This window comes from Oryx dammah, unplaced genomic scaffold (genome assembly GCF_014754425.2).
Source record: "Oryx dammah isolate SB20612 unplaced genomic scaffold, SCBI_Odam_1.1 HiC_scaffold_2, whole genome shotgun sequence".
Taxonomy (NCBI): domain Eukaryota; kingdom Metazoa; phylum Chordata; class Mammalia; order Artiodactyla; family Bovidae; genus Oryx; species Oryx dammah.
Window position 1 is genome coordinate 66,880,236 of NW_024070186.1, and position 22,297 is coordinate 66,902,532.

The 22,297-nt window shown below is 37.3% G+C and overlaps 1 protein-coding gene across 3 annotated transcripts in view; it reads right to left on the bottom strand.

Annotated features, from left to right (window-relative positions):
- Positions 1-22,297, bottom strand: part of TBL1XR1 (TBL1X receptor 1) — a 174,926-nt gene that overhangs the window by 76,124 nt on the left and 76,505 nt on the right. For all 3 annotated transcript variants that reach the window (XM_040229965.1, XM_040229974.1, XM_040229984.1), the window contains exon 2: positions 8,382-8,456. The gene's annotated coding sequence lies outside the window, so the exon portion shown is untranslated. The remainder of the gene's footprint in view (positions 1-8,381; positions 8,457-22,297) is intronic.

The window sequence follows — 22,297 nt, forward strand, 5'->3', positions numbered from 1 at the left end:
ACAGAGTAACACACACACACACAGAGTAACACACACACACACACACACACACACACACACAGTATCCCACTGGCAGGGAGAGGTGAGATGACAGCAGACAAGGCCAAGGTGTCGCGATGGGTCATCTGTCTCACACACACACACACACAGACACACACACACACACAGAGTATCCCACGGATGGTTACGGGACCTGTTCTGTTACAGGCAGAAGGACAAATCAGAGAAAGCCTGGTTTTGAAATAAATTTCCATCCCTACTACAGGTAGAAACTTCAATAAAAGGAGGAAAAAAGGAGACAAATGACTTATGGATCATTTCAAGATAAATGAATTAACTGTTCATTTCTATGAAAAACCACTGCTGATTCTAACCTACTTGCAACTGAGGGGAGAAACTGTACAAGGAATACATTAAAACTTTATGAAACAAAAACATTCCTCCATCAAATGAATTAAAAGATTGGTGAAGGAAACATAAAATGTGTTTAAAAAGTACACAATATTCAATTCAGATGTTTCACTGTGATACTTAGCTTCTGAAATTCCAGGCAAAATATCAAATCCCCCCTTCCAATGAAAACTACAATTTGCCCTGTGTGCCAGAAACAAGCAAAAGTCGCTCAGTCCTGTCTGACTCTTTGTGACACCATGGACTGCAGTCCTCGGAATTCTCCAGACCAGAATACTGGAGTGGGTAGCCTTTCCCTTCTTCAGGGGATCTTCCTAACCCAAGGATTGAACCCAGGTCTCCAGCATTGCAGGCGGATTCTTTACCAGCTGAGCCACAAGTGAAGCAAGAAAATAACAAAAAGCTTAAGAAAATTTGCGAATGCAAATATAATTTTTTTAAAAGGCCTCTACAACAATTTCATTCCTTAACTGTCCCTCATGGAATATAAAAGGCAACACACAATCTCTGTGAGAACCCAGAGTTCCACTCCAATTCCATCATGCCACAGTCCCTTATCACTTCCACCTCAGAACAGAAATACAGACATGTTCTCTAAAGAGAGGAAAAAACTGTGGGAAAAGACTTGGTTCAGACTTCAGACTTTAAATTTATTATCTAAGTCATTATGAACAGGAAAAATGGTTTTCTCACCTATAAAACAGAGATGGTAACAGACTCACAGTTACACAGATATTTAAATATCTACTCTCTTTCAGAACACTCACTCATCGTTCCATTGTTGGTCTGATTTTAATTTACATTTTCTTGTGTGTCAAAAAACTGTAAGCTAATCAAAATGTCTTGGTGTCTCTTACATATTTAAAATATATCTCTGTGATTTGTTGTAAACTCATAAACCCCTACATTAAGTCATTTTTTAAAAATATCAGGTTACAATGAACTCACATGATTCCACTAAAATTTAACTGGAAATGAATGTCAAGTGAGATGGTCTTTTATATAGAGAAAGTAGGTAGAAAAATAAGAACACTAGCATCTTTTTAAAAAAACAGATCCTCCTGACAGGAGGAAATAGTAATCATAGCATAGGAGAAAAAATAGACATTGTAAAGAAATTCCGTTTACAAGAATCGGGAGAAAAATCAAAAGATATGACTGAAATTAACTAGCTTGCAGAAAAGGACAGAACGTGAAGAAGAAAACAAACAGTATCTGTTAAATTCGGCAGTTTCTGTCTTTTACCTCTCAAACTTCAGTATGTTAGTTTTTCTTTGGAACAAAAAACTAAAACGCAAATGTTTTTTAAAAAGCAGTATTATCTCCTGGAAAGGTGGATGGATTGATGAAAGAAAGCAAGGAAAAGAAGATTCCAAATGGCTTCAATACATCTATAAAATATGGTTTGTAGTTTCAAATTTGGCTATATTGCTAGTATTAGACCAGGAGCCTAATTCTAATCAGGAGATGCAGGTTTGCTCTCTGGATAGGGAAGATCTCTGGGAGAAGAAATTGGCAATCCACTCCCATATTCTTGCCCGGAGAGACCATAGACAGAGGAGCCTAGTGGGCTACTGTCCAAAGGGTCACAAAAAGTCAGACAAAACTGAGTAAGCAAAGCACAGCACAGCCCAAGCCTAAATGTGTCAGATCCTATTAGGACTGAATTTAACATAGTACAGTGTGAGAAGGTGGGAAAACTTTATATGGGGCTCCCTGAGACATAAAGAGCCATATTTTATTTTTGGTTGCATGGTGCCTCATACTAAGAAATTGTAGAACAGAGGCCAAGATTATATGACATACGAAGATCAATTTTCAAATTGCTACTCACCATAACAAGTTAATTATTACACCATACCGCTATTCACCATAACAAGTTTAACTATTCCACCATAACAAGTCAACTATTACATTTAATATAAGGATTAAATCCATGTAAAAATCTACACTTTCTTTGCCTTCTGAATGATACCACAATCACTCAGGTTTCATTCTGGTCAGTCATATCAGCCTCACGTCACATAACAAACATCTAATGGTAAAGATGAAGACATTCAGTTAAACCCAACTCCAGGGACTTCCTGGTGGTCCAGTGGTTAAGATTTTGCCTTCCAATGCAGGGGGTGCATCCCTGGTCAGGGAGATAAGACCCCACATATCTTGTGGTCAAAAACCCAAAATATAAATCAGAATAGTGTAACAACAGTATAACAAATTCAATAGTTTTAAAATGGTCCATCATCAAAAAGAATCTTATTTAAAAAAACACAACTCCAATGTGCATGTGTTCTGCTTTTCTGAATTTATCATTTATTCTGCTTTTACAGAAAATAAACCATACATTTTTCAAAGGGATCCCTGCTCAGACATATACAAAAGCACAGACATTTCTGAAAGAAATTCACACTGTAGCTATTATTTTCAGTTCCATCCATTCAAAGGGTGAGGAAAAAAAAAATCCACAAAACTAGGAGAGTTTTTCACTGTAACTCTCTTAGTATTGATTTGAAAATTAGTTCTTCAGGGACATAAATTCTCCACCAAAATAAAATGAATACTTCACACAATCCTGTCTATATGGCAGTACCATTCATTCTTCAGATTTAGTAATACCACTTCAAAATCATGATAGTAGATGAAAATAATAATGAACTTTTCTACAGTGAACAGAACAAATTATTTCATAGATGACATTCTGGAAAAGTGGAGAATAAAAAGGAACAGATCGTTAGCTCCTCAATACACACCACACTGCTCTTGGGGAGTTACCTCTCAAAAGGGTTACAACTCTGGGGTCTTATCCTCAGTTGAGCAAGTCATAATTTATTTTTATCAATTCTCTTAAAATAATCAAGTTCTAGGAGAAGAGACGTTAACAAAATACAGTAGGGCAATTTATGAATGAGATTAATTTACACTGAGAAATGTAGCTGCAGGTAGACTAGAATATCCACTGACACAACAGTCAATGGGCACTGCCAGTGCCCAGGCCACAAGCCCTGATCGCTGTTTTCCTGAGGAAGTAGGCACCTTCTTACTGCAAACACCTGAAGGTCATCTGGCCACGGTGAGGTCAGGGGAGAGTACTAAGCAGCTGATGTCTTGACCTCTCCAAAGCATAACTCCACCAATAAGGAATGGAGTTCTTGGACAAATTGCCCCTTTCCTGACTATCGAGTGGAGGAACTAAGGGGCATGTTCTACACTGGCTTCCAAAGGTCCCAAAAAGAAATGGTCCCAATTGCCTAAAACATCAACCTGTATCGTGTACTGGTCTCCTTATCTTCCTTTTCTTATTTCCTCACAGGAACTTTCTGGGTTCAGCTTTCAAATAAAATGGTTATAATCAAGGGTCTGATTCTACAGAAATCAAACCTGACAACTGGTCAGTAAGGTTCTATTCTTAGTAGGAAAATCTTGTTAAACCAAATTAAGTTTTAGAAGCTATGGGATGACTGGAGAATTAGAAAAAAGGAGAAAAGAGAAGGCCCAAAGGGACTGGTCGACAAAATGGATAGTCTTTTATTGAAAATGAGAATTTATCTTTGGAAGAGTTCAAAGGAAAAAACATACAAACTGCTCTAAAGCATGTGAGATGCAAATGAGAACTAAATTGAGACATCATTTTCCAACTATGAGATAAAATATGTATATATCCAAAAGGTTCTGACTATATACTGTTTACAAGTGGGAAAACAGGCACCCTCACACATTACTGGAAAAAACAGAGAATGGCATAAAGCCTAAGGAAGAGAATTTGGCAAGCTGCCTCAAAATTACATGAACATTTATGCTCATACCTAAAACTCTCATTCATGAGACAGCTAAGCTACATCTAGGTAATGAACTTCTACTCAGCTATTATAAAAACAGAGAACTAATTCTATACACTACTATAAGGTGGTCTGCAAAATGTTCTGTGGACTTCTATACAAAACATTTAAGTTGACTTCTGAGCGTTTTTGATAGGACTCTGCTCTCTGATAGCTTCCTTGCTTTGTAACATGACAGGGTGTTACTGAGCTCGTCTCCTACTTGTACATGCAAAACAAAACATGTACATATATATATGTGAGTGTGTGTCTAGAGACCCACATACACTCTCACATACACAGACTCACACATGTTTATTTATATTTTTAAAAATAGCAACCTAAGCTATTGGTTACCTATAAGGAGAAGAAACTAAGTACATACTTCATTTTGAAGTAATATCAGTGTTTTACATGAAATTATAAACAAGATTAAATCAGTATTTTCAAACCCTAAGAATTAAAAATAAAATGAAACAAACGGACCTGATTCTGACCAAGTTGGTAGAAAAATCATATAGGTGGATTTACTTTGAATGTAAACCCCAGGGGGACATGGGCAAAAGAAAAAAAAATTAAAATTGCAGTTTTCGGTAATCATATTGGTGGTAATGGTTTAAATATATAAACATATATTTATAAATATAAAAATTACACTATGTACAGTATTTTTTATATTTACATATTTATATCTTACACACTTTATTTTATAGTTTAATGTTTTACCCATGTTAAATACATATATAGCATTATACTAATATGTAATATAAATATACAAAAGAAACAAGTTTATGTAAATACCATTAGAAAAAGACATTATTCAGCATGAGAAAGGATGGAAATATTGAAATCAAAGAATTTAAGCTTGAAAAATTAAAATCCAAAATTTTTATCAGCTGTATCACAGACACACCAGATAGATATCCAGAATACAACAAATGCCCTCAGCACAAAACTGTGGCTCTACACACTGCTTCTCACTAAAAGGAGCTGGACTTTCTGGAGACACAGCTGAGTTGAGGACTGAGGAAGGACACGGAGAAGATGAGCTCAGGAACACCCTGTCATGTAACAGAGCAGGGAAGCTATCAGAGACCAGAGTCCCATCAAAAACGCTCAGAAGTCAACTTAAAAAGGCTCCCTAGGCTAAGACAATCTGAGTATCCTAGAGGATAAAAACTGCAATGCAGTAAAAAATCAAATTATTTAAATTCACAAGCTCAGAGAGACAACTTTTTAAAAAGTTCTTTCTGGTCTACTTTTCCCAGCATTCTAGGAAATAACTTAGCACTTTAAATACTGGCAGATAAACTTATGTACAAAACAGGAATAGAGCCAAATATAGAAAACTGGTAAATAAAGGGAACAATCAAGAATTTGGTATGCCGTTTCTGTGCAAACTGTGCCACAGAGTACCAAATACCTAATGAGGGAAGTTTCTTTTTATAGAAATATTACAGATAATAGATGATCTAGGTAATGACCATCAATGGTCACAAACAGAGAACAAATCAATATTATATGCCTCTCCTTAAATTCCTTAGTACCCCCTACAATATGTTCTGTCACCCTCAGTTCAATTGCTCAGTCATGTCCAACATTTTACGACTCCATGGACTGCAGCACGCCAGGATTCCGTCCATCACTAGCTCCCAGAACTTGCTCCAACTCATGTCCCTCAAGTCAGTGATGCCATCCAGCCATCCATCTCATCCTCTGTCGTCCCCTTCTCCTCCTGCCCCCAGTCCCTCCCAGCATCAGGGTCTTTTCTAATGAGTCAGCTCTTCACATCAGGTGGCCAAAATATTAAGAGCTTCAGCATCAGTCGTTCTAATGAATATTCAGGACTGATTTCCTTTAGGATTGACTGGTTTGATCTCGCATTCTTGCTGTACTTGTTACTTTCTTTCCTGTGACAGTTTTTGGCTGTTGTGAGGGTTAGGGGGTTGGTTTATTTGGTTTTGGGGTAGTGTAAGGTTATGACAGTAATTTCTTAATATCACCATATATCCTTTTAATTTGAACTTTTACAGACTGGCAACAAAATCATATATTACACTTGGTTGCTGCTGCTGCTGCTGCTGCTAGGTCACTTCAGTCGTGTCCGACTCTGTGCAACCCCAGAGACGGCAGTCCACTAGGTTCCCCCGTCCCTGGGATTCTCCAGGCAAGAACACTGGAGTGGGTTGCCATTTTCTCCAATGCATGAAAGTGAAAGTGAAGTCGCTCAGTCGTGTCCAACCCTCAGCGACCCCATGGACTGCAGCCTTCCAGGCTCCTCTGTCCATGGGATTTTCCAGGCAAGAGTACTGGAGTGGGGTGCCATTGCCTTCTCCTTCTTACAGCTTATGCTTCACTATGTACGGCTTCTATCACCCCACCTCCATTTCCAAATATGCAGAAAAACCTGAATTAGATTAATCTTTTAAATCTAACTACTGATTTGTTTTTTTAAGAAAAATCAAGGGAAAGAAAGGTATAAGGATGCAATCAAGACAAACGTATTAGAAGGATAAAAAGAGGTAAAGCATAAGCCATACATAAAAATGACTTTAAGCATTTTTCAAAAAATTGGCAAATGTGCTTGAGATAACTGAATTTAAAATACAGTCTACAAGCTGTTTCCCAAACAAAACAACACATAGGCTATGTGAGAGGTACATTACAAAGTCACTTGAAGGTAGGCACTTAGAAGAGAGAACCAGTAGCATCACAATTGGCTCTCAGACATCCAACAGGTCTGTGCACCTTATTTCTTAGGGGAGACTTGCCACAAGTAGCTAAGACTCCAACAACCAAGAAAAACGCACAGGTTTCAAAAGTGAACTGCAAACTAAACAGTTGGTTACTCAAAATGCTTGATGAGCTGCTTATGTGAGAAACTGTAGTGCTCCAGAGGAAACAGCAGATTTAACGATGGTTTATGAATCACCCAAGTACCATAAAGAACCCTTAAATATTTCATATATGAATGAAGGACCATGTCATCCTTCATGCTAGGTAGAAACAGAATAAAAATCCTTTTTTTCCCCAACATTCCCCATTACCTACTGAGGGGAAGGAGAATGGGAGATGGGAGATTGGAGACAGGGAGAGGTATTTTCTCATCAGCAGTAAGAATACAGAAGATAATTTAGGCAGAGGAAATCTAACACACTGACAAGTCCATCTGGAAAATGAATCATTTCCTAGAAATATTTTCACAAATAACTTTTGTTATCTCTCTCGCTCATTCTGGTTCTAGTTAATTTTTAGTACTTTTTATTTCAGACAGATGCATCTATAATTTCCCACCAAGTTTCATAAAACTTAAATATGAAAATTTGATTAAGTAAAAATAATTCAAAGTTTTGATAATGCACTATAGAAAACATTGTTGTAAGACATTAATTCTTTAAAAAATAAATAAAAATTCATAATTCATCTATTTCCTGACCCCCCAAATACAGAGCCATACCACTTATGTTAGGAATTACTTTTTGTAAGGTAAAAATCACTCTGATTTCTAGGTAACAGTGATGAGACCACTTAGCCTAGCTAGAATGAATATTAGAAATTTAGTCCAGTACTATCACCTAATTTTTTAAGAGTGCTTCTGCCAAAAGTCACACAAGACATATGCAACAGAGAGCAAATCCCGATTCCCACAGTCTAGTGATCTTTTGCTGTATCACACAGTGGACAGATTTTCATTCCACGGAGAAAAGATTCTAAACAATCTTGTTAAGTAAGAATGGTTCTCCTAATAATTATCCGCTTACTAAAGACAGGTAGAATTTTAGCCATTTAACTGCCCATTAACTATAAATATTACGAGAAATGTGATAAGACTATTTCAGTAAGATGATGGACAAAAACACAAGAGCTATTACTGCCACTGTAACTTGAGTTTAGTACTCTTCATTCTGATAACCACAGCAAAGACAATGGAAATCTTCAAATCAAGTGTTCTGCCTTAAAAAATAAATAATCAAACATTATTTTCTAAGTATTTTAAATTACCTATTTTTAAAAACAGCTCTTCAGTTTGGGAACATATGAATTTTGTCAAATTGTGGAAAACTTTAAAATTTTTAACAGGTTCTTAAAAATAAGAGAATAATAAAAAGAGCAATTAAGACAATCTCTGATAAAAGAAAAAGGAGAAATTCTTACCATTGGCAGTGCATTGATGTGGGGATGTACAACTGAGTATCTGGTACCGCCAATCACAAGTTGCTGTTGCTGATGCTGAGGAAAAAGGAAAGTAAAATATTCAGTGCGTCCTAAAACACATTCTGCTGAAAAGATTTCTCATTCCAAATTTTACAGGAAGGAACTACTAGCTCTATGTCTTTAAGGCCCCCACCAGAGAGTATCTGCCTCTCCCTAAGCAACTGTTGTCATAAACAGCAGCAACTTTTGAGCATGTAGTACACAGCAGGCACTGAATCATTACAACATTTCTAAAAAGTTGACACAATGAACAAAATGAGGCTCAAGAGATGAATGTGCATAAAGGAGGCTCTCACCGCCATTCAACTCAACTCACGAAAACATTACCACTACTGGGCCCAGTAGGGCAGGTTCATAATCTACCATCATGAGCCATGAAAAACAGTATAAGCTTATATGTTACATATTCTGTTTAATGACTGAGAGAAAACATGACTGGTTTCGAAGCAATTTCTATCAAAATGTACTAAACTGGAACTCTCTTCAGACTTTCTATTCTACAGAGTTTACCCAGTCTTCTCAATTGCTGGGGCACAGCAAATTACTTTTCAAGACCATTTTCTGCAAATACACAGTGGTTTTGCACACACCCTTTCAGAGTGGCGGCTTTCGGGTGGGACACCGACCAGTGCAGCTCCCACCATGCCCAAGCAGAGCGCACCTTTCTGTAAGAGTACAAGCTGATGCCACATGAAGGCATGCAAGAGATTTTCTTCATACACCAAAAAGTGTGAAGTCAGTAACACTAAAAAGATAACCTGGCAAATACACCAAATACATGCAGAAAAAATGCAATCCCTTGAAATGTGCTCCTCTCTGATTTTATCTTCAATTGACTGAAACTCTCACTCTGCTGATTACCAAGGCCACACTAAATAACTTCAGTGCTATTACACAACTTTCAAGTAGCTGAGCTATAAGAAGATCTAGAAATTAAAATAATATTATACACACCACACATTTACATGTGAAATTATAGATGGTTATATCAACATATGATATTTCACCAGCTTCTTGCGCTTCAAGACAGGTAAGTGAGCCCCAAGGCTTTCTGGCACAAAACACTGAGCTACTCAATACATCTTTACTAACACCTATTGGGAAAATGTTCTATAGATATCATGATTGAATCCAAACAAAAACTAGATTACTGCTAGGTTCTGTCAACCTTAGTGTCATTTATTATGGACATCAATTATTTTACTATACAAGTTTTCATGGATTTTTGAGCCCTAAGCTATGTAGACTGGCATACATTTATTCTAGTTATTTATAAATAACTAATATATGCTACTGAACTTCATACAACATTCTAGATCCTTAACAGTAAGGTTCATCAGTACTAACATTGAAATCAGTACAATATGTCAAATGTGTTTCTTGAGAATCTCTAATTTTTTCATCCACCTTCTAAAATGATTAGATCAAGGAAGGTGGAAAGCTTATTCTAACTGTTTAAGTACCTGCCCTACCATTTTCTTGTTTCCTATTCTTGTTCATGTTTCAGATATTCTGTTTCTTTGTAGCAATCTTCACATTATTAGTCTTATTTTATGGGGTTTGGTTAAAACTGAATAATATAATCCACAAACCTATATAATCAAACACAAGTAAACTTAGAGTAATAAGCCCAAATACATGGCAATTTTCAGAAATGGAATGAGTGAATGGGCGTGCCACTGCTGCTCTGCAGAACTCCCAACCCTTTGAACACCATTATGGACCATATGTTATACATGACTCTCTGATACCACAGCCAAGTGAACCGCAGTATCAAATATTAAAAACATTTAATTTTTAAAATCTAAAATGAGCATATATGGAGTAACTGAGCACTGTACTTCCATGGAGAGCTTTCACTATGAGGATGTGTACACACCCAGCACAGACAAACTTACAAACATGTACCTTTGGGAAACACTGAATCAGATTATTCCTGCTGCTAGTCTTTACTTCCCCCTCCCTGGTCTCTCCTCTTTAATTTTTTGTGGCGAGTCCTCTCATCACTCTCACAGAGGTCTCTAATCTCAGTTTTCTCTAAGTATATTTTCTCTTCCCTTCTTTTCATTCGTTAATTCATTTAGCTTTTATCAGGTGACAGCTACTCACGGGAAAAGCCCACAAGAGTGATATAATATTGAAGGGGTTAAATATCTGATTCTAGGAGTTGAAGGGTAAATAAATCTATGGAAAATGGTGTATTAAAACAGGTATCTTAGTTCCTCAACCAGGAGTCCAACCTATGCCCCTTGCAGTGGAAGCCACAGAGTCCTAACCACTGAACCACCAGGGAATTCCCAGAAACTTTAAGAGATTATACATAGAGCTATATTTTGGTTTCTGCATTAATATTTTCCTGGTTGATTCATTTTGAAAGCATCAATTCTCCAGTGTTCAGTCTTCTTTATGGTCCAACTCTCACATCTGTACATGACTACATAGTTTGGCTATATGGACCTTTGTTGGCAAAGTGATGCCTCTGCTTTTTAATAAACTGTCTAGGTTTGTCATAGCTTTCCCTCTGAGCAGCAAGCATCTCTTCATTGATGCTTTCAAACTGTGGTGTTGACCAAGACTCTTCGGAGTCCCTTGGAGATAAACCCAGTCAATCCTGAGGGAAATCAACACTGAATATTCATTGGAAGGACTGATGCTTGAAGCTGAAGCTCCAATACTTTGGCCATCTGATGTGAAGAGCCAACTCACTGGAAAAGAACCCGATGCTGGGAAAGATTGAAGGCAGGAGGAGAAGGGGGTGACAGAGGATGAGATGGTTGGATGGCATCATCGACTCAATAGACATGAGTTTGAGCAAACTCCAGGAGACAGTGACGGATAGGGAAGCCTCATGTGCTGCAGTCCATGGGTTGAAAAGAGTTGGACACGACTGAGGAACTCAACAACAACAACAAAGGTGACTTAAGATAATCCAATAGGATAAATATATATTAAAACCACCTGTACTAAAGCAAGTCAATTGGCCAAAAAAACCAAAACCATTATGTATCCTGAACGCCTGCCTTTATAATCTCACGTGCTCAGCCTCCTCTGCTCTCACTGCAGCAGCCCACCCTCGCTGCTCTCGGTACTCTTTGGCTGCCTCAACACTGCCCAGTACTTTGTCAGAAATGTCCCTCTACTGTGGTTTTGCCCACAAACCTAGCCCATCTCTTCTTTCAAGTTTCAGCCCAAATCAGCTTCCTCCCTTGATTACTCACTCACTACTTGAGAGAAATGTGTGTCTCCCTTACCGCAGCTCTGAATTGCCTCATGCTTTCCCCATGCCTCCCCTATCAGGCTTCCCCAGGCCAGGGCCTGCTCTGCCCATGTTGCTACCCCACCACAGAACTAAGAGCAATGCCTTGAACATTCAGTTTGTGGGATACACATGATGGTAAAGTTATATAGTATCTATACATGCAGGAATAGGTACATACATATTTGAAAATAAAACACAGTCGAACTGAATTACAACACAAATCACAATGGCAAGGAAGAATTCAACAGTGAGTTTTGCTTTGTTTTTAATACTTAGGAGAGCCTGGCTATACCAATAATTTTAGTATCACTTCCAAGAAAGCCAATAAAGGTTGATCTTTTGCCATTAAAATAAAAAAAACTATGATAAGCCACATCATAAAATCTGTAAAATTATCAACTACTTAGTGTACTACATAAACTAAACCCATGTGCTTCACTTCTTGTGATGAAATAAATGTTTGCAGGCTTTAATTTTGTCTATAAACAAAAAGCTGTGCTTTTAGAATCTAAATTTCAGAACATTTTACCTAAAATAAATGAAGTATTAATCTTAGAATAAGCTTTCAGTACAGAAACAGACACTACTAATACAGCAGACATCACTATACATAATCAGGATTTTTTTAAGATGAAAAATTCTATAAAAAACAGCATAACAGTATATTTTGACTGATCTTCAAACATACTACCCTGCAATCTCTCCAGAGGCAAATTTCTTTGATTTATAAATCTCTTTTAAAAGCTAATGGATTATGAACCTTCTCCCTAAGAAAAGTTTAAAAAAATTTTTTTTTTTTGCTTATAATTCATAGCAGTGACATAATCTAATCTAGAAACCAGTAACTAGTAACAAAGGCAAGAATGAGTCACTGGTATCTTTAAGAAATAAAAGTTACAAGTGAATTTTTTAAATTTGGAGGACTGCAGGGAAATTATCTCAAGAATTAAGAGAAAAATATATCAATCCTACCATAATCAATCTTCTTAGAAAGATTTTTGTTAAAAGAACTTCTGGACAACAGAAAAGTCACAGATAAAGTTCAAATTAAACTGCTTAGCACAAGACTGAAAGCACAATAAATAATGGTGATTACCTCCAACTAGAAATTTAAGAAAGGAATATATTTGTAAATCAAAGAGTTTCAACTTAATCCTCTCAATTACACTGATCCACTTCACACAAAATGACTTTGTTAGCTGCTTTCTTCAACATGGCAATCTCAACTAACACACTATACATTCATCAAAGCTCTAAAGCATTATGTCCCTCAGTCTCCTCACCCTATTCTCATTTCTCAGGGAATGACACACAGATATAAGCTGGGCAGCCAAAAGAGGAAGTTAGTGAAAAGGGGGAAGGAGCTGTGATAGAGGATTATCTTAAGAAAACTGACCCTGAGATCAGGCCCAAAGGCAGAGCAGTTAGGCCAAACGCAATGTACCCATCACTGCCTCTGATTTCCACTTCGCTTTGTTATTTAAGCGATTTAAGGGAAATGAATTTTATTATGATCCCAAATTTTCTAAAAATAAGAAATATGCAGGACCACAAACAAAGAAAAATATAAACATGCACTGGTGTCTAGCCATTCAACTATTACTTCAGTTAGGTTAGTTTCACTGGCAGTTATCACATGTGGTTCAATTTTATATTAAACTTATATTTTTAAAAAACCCACCATTAGGCGTAAAACAAAAAAACTCAAGGGCCCCAAAATTTGCCTGTCAGGAAGTAAGCAATCCATTTAAAGACAATAAAAACAACAGATTCATACTAAGCCCCAGAGATTTTTAAATTAAAGTTTGGTTTGGGCAGTTCCAAGTGTTATTAAAAGTAAAGTTTATTTTTAGGCACTAACATCCACTCATCAAAAGCTTTCAGTCCACTAACTTTCAATGTAGAGAATCTGAATATGAGAAAGGCTCAGAACCAAATTTAAGCTCTGATGCTAGAGAGGTGATACAAAAATGTATTATTGTCCATTACTTTTTTAAAAACTGAGTACATCAACATTATGTATCTGTAACTAAATTCTTTTCCTTTAAAAAAAAAGGTCACTAAATTAATGGTGCAACTGTAACTTAAGATGCCTTAGAAATATGACAGATTTGACATTGTTTTCTTTAAAAGAGCTGATAGCAGCTAAACCATTTTTTAAAAAATTGTTTAAGGGGAAGAAACAAGAAAAAGGTAAATGGAGACAATAAAATAGCATAAGGATCTAAGAAATAATAAGACTGAAGAAAAAAATTAAACTTTCCCTATTTGCCTAAGACCACACAAGTAGGTATGTGACACAGAATGAGTTAGAAGTAAAAAACTGACATAATTCCTAGATCTTATTAGATTTCTTGCTCTTCCCACGGGGTGAATATTTGATTCAAGATGCCAAAGAATCTGAATAGGTAATTAAGCTAGACAACACAAAAATCATTCTGCTGAACAATTCATTCCCAGCAAAAATGAAACAGCTTTGCCAGGAATGCTGGGTCTTGGATTAACTCTGTCCACAGAAATACCTTTCCAGATTCTAACTTGTGACACAGAGGGTCTTTCATTTGGATTTAATTGGTCTAGGATAGAATCTGCACATCTGTTGAATTTAAAAGGTCCTACAGGTGATTCCAATGGGCACTGAGGACCACTGGACTAGGTGGCAGGAAAGGGCAGGATAGGGAACTTTACTAGCCAAATTATTCCTCTATGCAGGGAGGGAGAGGGGGCAGGCACAGAGGAATCACATCTTTCAATAATATTAGCACTGCAAAATGAGTCCTTCTCTCATTCTAAGAACAAGAGTGGGAAACATACCATAATGAGTAAAAGTTTTATTAATTTGATTTTAAGATTAACAAAATAAACAAAAGATGAATGACAAACTCAATTCTTCTCCCCAAAAATGAATTAGAAAAGCAAGGACCATAATAATGAGGACATCTCAGAGAGAAAAAAGACACAGATCACAAAACAGGAGTTACTGTTTTAAGGAGGTACATTCATACCTTTTAAACAAAATCTGGATTATCACTCGACATGGAAATTACTACCGTGGAATATGATAAGGTGTTTTAAGTGTGTCCTGCCGAATTCTTTCCAACTCAGCCTTCAAGTATCCTATCAGGACCACCAATAACCTCTATGGCATCTTTGCACGAATTAGACTCCAGCACAACAAATTAGATAAAAAGAGAAGCCATATTACAGTACCAACGGTTAAGAGCCTAAACTATGGAACCACACAGCTCTGAAACTACAGCCAGATGACCCAAGACAGGTACTTAACCTCTCAGTGCCTCAGTTTCCTCATCACCTGTAATATAAACTGTAATGAGAGTTGAGTACCTTAATATTTACAAACTGCTAAAGAGTGCCTGGCACAGAATTCAAATCATTTAAAAGAATACATGTAAGTAAAAAGGAGGCCTTTCCTCTGAGAAGAAGACAGTCCTGATACCAGGAAAATGGCTTGGCTGAGCGTGGCCTGAATGTCAGCACCCGCTTGTCCCCTTGGCTGTGAACTTCTGTGCAGGACACCAACTGTCCATTCATACTCTGCTGTGCTGTGTGCTATAGGCTGTAGAGCCCAGCTTTGTCTTTTGTGAGCTGATACAAGAGCTTTATATATATGCACACACAAGAGAGAGTAATCGTGGATAAACGTTCACATGAATGTGACATTTACCTTGACCAACGCGACCACACACAGTGATAAAGGATACACAGTGAAGCAGAGCCTCTCAACCACACTCCAAGACTAAGTCTTTAACTTTCAGTTTGTAATAGAAAGGAAAATGCTTAACTTTTTTAAAAATTAAGAACATGCAAGCAGATTAATTACTAAAGTGAAAATTGTCATTCTGAAGTACACTAGACACAAAAAGAAAAAATATATTTACATTTAATTAGATGTTAGGTTCAGAAATTTAAAATATTACATTTCTGTCACAAAGATTCAGTAGAGTCACTCTTGTGTCTTAAGAGTATTTATTTCCTCACATATGGAAAAGCTTAAGAACTCATTGCTTGACTTTTTATACCAATTTTTTAAATTGGTATAATCTAGACAGGACCAACAAATGTTTTGTTTTCAGTAAGCTAAAACAAATTGCTCATTCAACTGCCACGTTTCTATTAGAATGGCAGTCACAAATACACCTCTTTAAGAATTCAAGGTTGTCCTGTCTTTTTAACATAACTCATTCTGAGTATATTATAAATTGGTGGTGGTTTAGTCAGTTGCTAAGTCGTGTCCAACTCTTGAATATTATAAACTACATATTCATAATTCCAAAAAATGCCTAATTCTCATCTGATGTTGGTTTGCCAAACTGCTTTCAACTTCACCAAACTTAAAACATTTAAACCAGCAAACACACTGTGTTATCTGCCTACTCCACTCTGGACACACAGACATAGGAAGAGGGACACAAAGACATACTCTTCCACACTCACTCTCAATGGAAGGATCATGAAAAGAAAGACCACCTAACTTTTGTAATTCAGTATATTTAGTTCAATACAAAACAGTACTCCTCTCCCTCCCCACCATCCAAATTACAATTCAGCACCAGTGGAGACTATATGAATACAGAGGCTCCATCTGACTTTTCAATTGCTGTCATGCAGTGGTACAGAGGCTGACACTATGGCCAGAAAGTAAGTATTTTTGGTTTTGCAGGCGACATAGTCTCTATCACAACCACTCAACTCTGCTATTACAGTGCAAAGCTGCTACAGACAATACAGAAATGAATGACTGTATTTCTGTTTACACTAAAACTTTACTCAAAAAAAAAGGCTACAGGCAACACTTTTGGGCCCTGAAGTAATGCCCAAGACCAGCCAAACTTCTCCCAATTGAGGACAGAACATAACACTTGTAGGTTAAACAAAATTTTTAAAACACTTTGTAATAAAAAAAGTAACAGATCAAGCAAAAATAAATTATTCAAGTATTCTCCACTAAAATTATGTAACCATTCTACAGGAAGGAAATTTTCCAAGGCAGTCAAACGTATCTTATATGAACTATACATAGTAATGAAGTTCAATTAGAAAGGAAGAGTACTGAAACTCCAGTATTTCTCTGACATCTTCAGACCTAAAAGGCAGTGGAGGCAGAAAGGAAAGAACACAAGATATCTACCCTTGCTCCTTAAAAACACAAGTCTTTCACATCATACCCAAACAATTGTGAGCAAATCTTCAGTGTCCTCATCTGCAGAATGGGGTTACTCTACAAGGCTACACTCTGCAGAGACGGATAGCTTTACACCAAGTATGAACACAGAACTTGGGTTACTATAAGGGAAAAAACAACACTATGATTTAAAAACAATCAATCCTATTAAACCCTTAAAGATGTTTATGATTTCACAAAGAAATAATACTAATAAATATCAGCTACTTGTAACTGCTTATAGAGTTCAAAAAAATAGTATTTAAAGTTAAGAACAGTCTAGGGGGGCGGTCCTAAGATGGCGGAGGAACAGGACGGGGAGACCACTTTCTCCCCCACAAATTCATCAAAAGATCATTTGAATGCTGAGCAAGAATAGTCTAGTATTGAAAGATTAAAAACTTAGGTTCTAAGTTAAAAAAAAAAAAACTGTTATTGACTATTATGACTTACCATGAGATTACAAAAATAGCATGGGAAGTATTAAAAAAAAAAAAAAAGTCAAACAAGAAGGAACAATGAAGGCATAGAAATAGCAAAGTGGTCCTAGAAATGAAGTCTCTTGGCCAGAGCCAATGGAGCAAGAAAACATCTTGACCATAAGTTTCGCCAATACTAGCTCATGTTCACCAAGTAGTGGGTGAGGAGAAATGAGAGTTATTTTGCATATTTTTAATTAAGAGAAAATGATACTGTATTTTAGTTTTCTGACATGGTTAGTGACAACTGAACACCAAAATCACTTCTATAATGTGAATTAAACAGTTACTGCAAAGGATGTTTTTACATTTTCTAACAATCTTAAATCATAATTCACATATAAATCGGGGGGGGAAGTAAACTGCAATTATCTTTTGAAAAACAAGTTCATAAAACTATCCACAAACAGAATAATATTTAAAACAAATATAAATTTTCTTATCTTCTCCCACTTCTCTAATATCAAAGCAACTAAAAACTCCATCAACAGCAAAGGATCTGAATGCAATAAATGGACTCTCTCCATCAGTGAAACATTAATCAACCAAGAAAATGCAAATTAAAATGAAAGCCTGATGCTCCTTCAGGAGACCAGGATGCAATGCGATTTAAAGTCCATGTTCATCCCTGAACCCAAGTTAAATGGCAGTTTGCTTTCTGGTTTTTTGTTTGTTTGTTTGCTTGCTTCAAACTGGTTGTTAAGATGAGATGTATCCTGCAACACACAATAGAACTGTGAAAAAATGAAGCGGGGACGGCGGGAGAAAGAAGGGGAAGACAAGTATTATTAATCTCTCTACTACATATTGTTTATGTTAAAAGTTAGCCTTTGACCAACAGTGGAACAAAACTCGCTAATGTACATCAGTAAATAAAAATCCCTGCCCTCACAAAGTTCAAATTCCAGCAGAATTTAAAATCAAGTGTTATGTAAAAGGTGATAAATGCTACAAAAAATGAAAAAGGGAATTCCTTGGTGGTCCAGGGGTTAGAAATCTGCCCTCCCACTTCAGGGGGGCACATGTTCAATCCTCAGTTGGGAAACTAAGATCTTGCACGCCATGGTGCGGCAAACAAAAAGCAAATAAAATAAATTAAAAAGCAAGCAAACAACAAAATTTTTTTTTTTTAATTTGAAAAAAAAGAATGCAAGTAGGGTAAGAAAAATCAGGACTTTTCACAGGTAAGGGAGGTGCTGACGCCCACAATGCAGCAGAAGTAGGACGGTCAGAACTGGTTTGTATTTCAACTGAGAGCCAGTGAGATACTCAGGAAGCTACTCTATGTTTGTTCTGTATTCGGAAAATCATGTACGAAGATGTGTCGTATCTTGATGTTGTCAGCTTAGTGTTAGAAAGAGAACCTCATATCCACAAACTATAAATGAACTTCATGTTTCAATTAGTCTAATTTTTCCTCTGTCTGAAATATCTGTTCTTACCTACATTTACTATGTATTATGAAGCTCTAATTCCTAGGATAGATACTAGGTGTCACAAATGACAGGTTTGTGTAAATATTTAGCATTATATATAATATTATGAAAGCCGTCACAGAAGTCATCAAATGCAAAAGAGAAACTTCTTAATTGTTGCCCAGGGTCTGTTCATTCAAATTATTTTTCATACAAGCATTCTTACAAAGTTAATATCAAGGAACTTCAAACTTTCTCAAGACACTGGATACTAAAAAACGGAAAAAGGCCACTGAAATGGAATGCCTGATCACTTAAATCCTACTACAGTATAGATAATAGACTCAATTTTTTAATATCCACCAAATGCTTATAGTGTGCCCAGCACGGCACACACTTAACTACCCATCATCACCTTAAAATATTTTAGTTAAAAAGAACTAAACACAACTATGGATATAGACCAACATGTACTCAAATGACTAAGGGTCTCTGGTCTTGTTAGCCTTCCTCCCACTGTGTTCCATATTCTTTATTAGTGCAACAAGAAACTCAGCTATAAAATCCTGGAAAAAATCAGAGTTATCTCTATAACTTGTACCTACTGTCATTTCTAAAACATAATTCTAGATCTCAAGGATGGGGGTGGTAGTGGTGGCAAGATTTGTGGAGGTCAGACTATGGCAACAAAATCTCACCTCTTCCTCAGAAGACGGGAAATAAGCCAGAAATTGTTTAAAGAATATTTTGAGGAAAACCAAAGAGGATGAAAATCTTTTGTGTGTGATTGTTCTATGGCCTTTTGATCTCAAGTCAAGGCTAACCAATCAGATGAAAAGAACTACCCTGATGATTCAGACTAGAGGAAATCATAGACCTAAGCAGACCACAGCTGTAACCTGTTCACTCAAAGGCTGCAGGGCCAGAAAGCCCAGCAGGGTAGCAGCAGGCCAGATGTGTCAGCAGAACGCGCACTCCAGGAGCCGCTGTCTTTGCACTTCCTCCTAACCACCACCACATGACTGCTCAGGTGCAAGGGTACAAGACTCACAGGAGGCTGTGGAGGCCACCCTGGCTTGGAAACCTTAAGCTGGAACCAACATCCTCTTCTAAGGGTCTCATGGGACCCAAGCCATGAGCTTCCACGGGACCCAACCCATCCAGGGGCACACTCAGAAGAATGTACCACTTCCTCCTACCAGGTAGTCACTCCCACTCCAGATGAAACTCACAAATCAGGGACCATTTTGCCAGACCCCACACTGGTAATACCGCTGGCATTCTGCCTTTATGTGCCCCATGAAACACAGCTGAAAATTAAACCAAGGTCATTTATCCACAGAAAGAGAAAGGTTTGGTGAACCTTTTCGTCACAACACACTTGGGTCCTTATCCCTACTCTGCCTCTAGGATGTCAATGGTCTTGGGCCTGTAACTTAAACTTCTATGGGACTAATTCACCTTCTATACAAGCAATGACTGGGTTGAACTGTGAAACTGTCTGGAGTCTTTAAAAAAATAAATAAATAAACTAGGCTCACTGAAATACAGACTCTCAAAGGAAAGAAGGAAATACCTTCTGAGTTCTAAGAAATAAAGGCAACACGATATAAAAACTAACTAACAAGCTAAAAAAAAAAAATCTTATAGGGAATTCCCTGGCAGTCCAGTGGTTAGGACAGGGCACTTTTACTGCCATGGGCCCAGACAGGGAACTAAGATTCCATATGCTGCCCACGAGATGCAGCCTCCCAATTTCTTTTTTAATTTAAAATTTTAAATTAATATCTTATTAATAGCACAGAATGCTTGTTTTGATGATATGAAGGTTAAAGCAAAGCAATGTAGTTATATAGTTCACAAACTTGAGGTCCAGAGGTTCAGTATTTCTTACTAGAAGTAACAAAATAAATATTAAATTCTGCATTGTTTGCATACTCAGTATCATTTAAATCTCAAAAGAAGCTTGTACAGTAGGTATTACTATCTCTGTTTAAGAAACAAGCTAACTGGGGCTCAAAGGAATTATCAGACCAAGAACACCACCAATAAGAGGAAGAATAAGGTACATCAGGTGCCGGGTCTCTTATCAACTTCCTCTCTAGGTCTCTCAAGTCCTTTTTCAAAGCCTTTGCTTCCAAAGAGTTTTCTTATTCCAGCATAACAAAGAGTTTGTAATGAGAGTATCACTTTCCTTAAGGGGAAGAAATCTATATCCATACTCTTACTGCTGTAGGTAGGATGGGATCAATACAATATTGATCTTGGGTACCCCCACCAGGGGACAGTATAAGTACACTCACGAATAAATACAACTTTTTTTGCCAGCCACACCTACCCAATTTTCCAAATACTTCTGACCCAGAGTATTTTGTACAACCAACCAGTTCTTCAAACGCCATGTAAAAAAAACAGGGGTTGGGGAGGGCAGCCATCAAGGCAAGGGAGGAGGCTAGGGAAGCACCGCTTTCCTGAAAACAAACAACAGATGCAGCATGTCCTTCTGCTGTATTATTTAACAGGATGCCTCCTGAAGCAGTAGCCATTTTTCACTGAGGCAGTGAGTCTGATGGAATTCCTTTCACTGGGGACAATGGGATAAAAAAAAGAAAGCAACTTCTTTCCTATTTTTTTTTTTAATTTGTTTAAAATAGTACTTTCAGTTACTTAAAGCCAACTGGACATCATTCTCTCTTAGATGTCCCCAAAGCATTGCAAACTTAACTACGAAAAAGAAGTGAAAGTGTTAGCTGTTCAGTCGTGTCCAACTCTATGTAACCCAATGGACTGTAGCCCGCCAGGCTCCTCCGTCCATGGAATTCTCCAGGTAAGAATACTGCAGTGGATAGCCATTCCCTTCTCCGGGGGGCCTTCCTGACCCAGGGATCTAACCTGGGTTTCCTGCATTACAACAGGTGGACTCCTTGCAGTCTGAGCCACTATATAAACTTCATTCATCTCCCAGCCCAAACCTGTTCCTCTTCTCATGTTCTCTAGTTTGGCTCTATCCTCCAGTCACTCAAGCAGGAAATACGGCTCCTTCTCCTCCCTCATCTCCTATAGCTCATCCAATCAGCAGACACCATTACTTTCTATCTCTAGGGTGTTATTTCACAAACGTGTTTTCAGTTCCCCAAACCTCCCACATCCTCATGACTTTGGACGAGGTATATCCTCCAACTAAACTTCAGATCACCCACCTAAGTCCTACCACCATTGTGGAGACTTGTTTGATATGCCTATCTCCTTTCAATAGACAATACATAGCTTGAAAAATGCCCTAGAACAAAGCATAACAAATATGATCAAACATACCCTTCTCACAAAGGAGTGCTAGTGATTAAAGACTTCACCTGCACAGGTCCCAAAAAACTATGACAATAACATCACTGACATGTTATTTACTCGTTCACAAAATCAACTTCATGAAGAACGAAGACAAATGTTAGTCCAATGCAAACCATATGTGAAATTAAGAATCCTGGAAGTATAATTTTTGTTTCAAGGGTAAAAATAAGAAC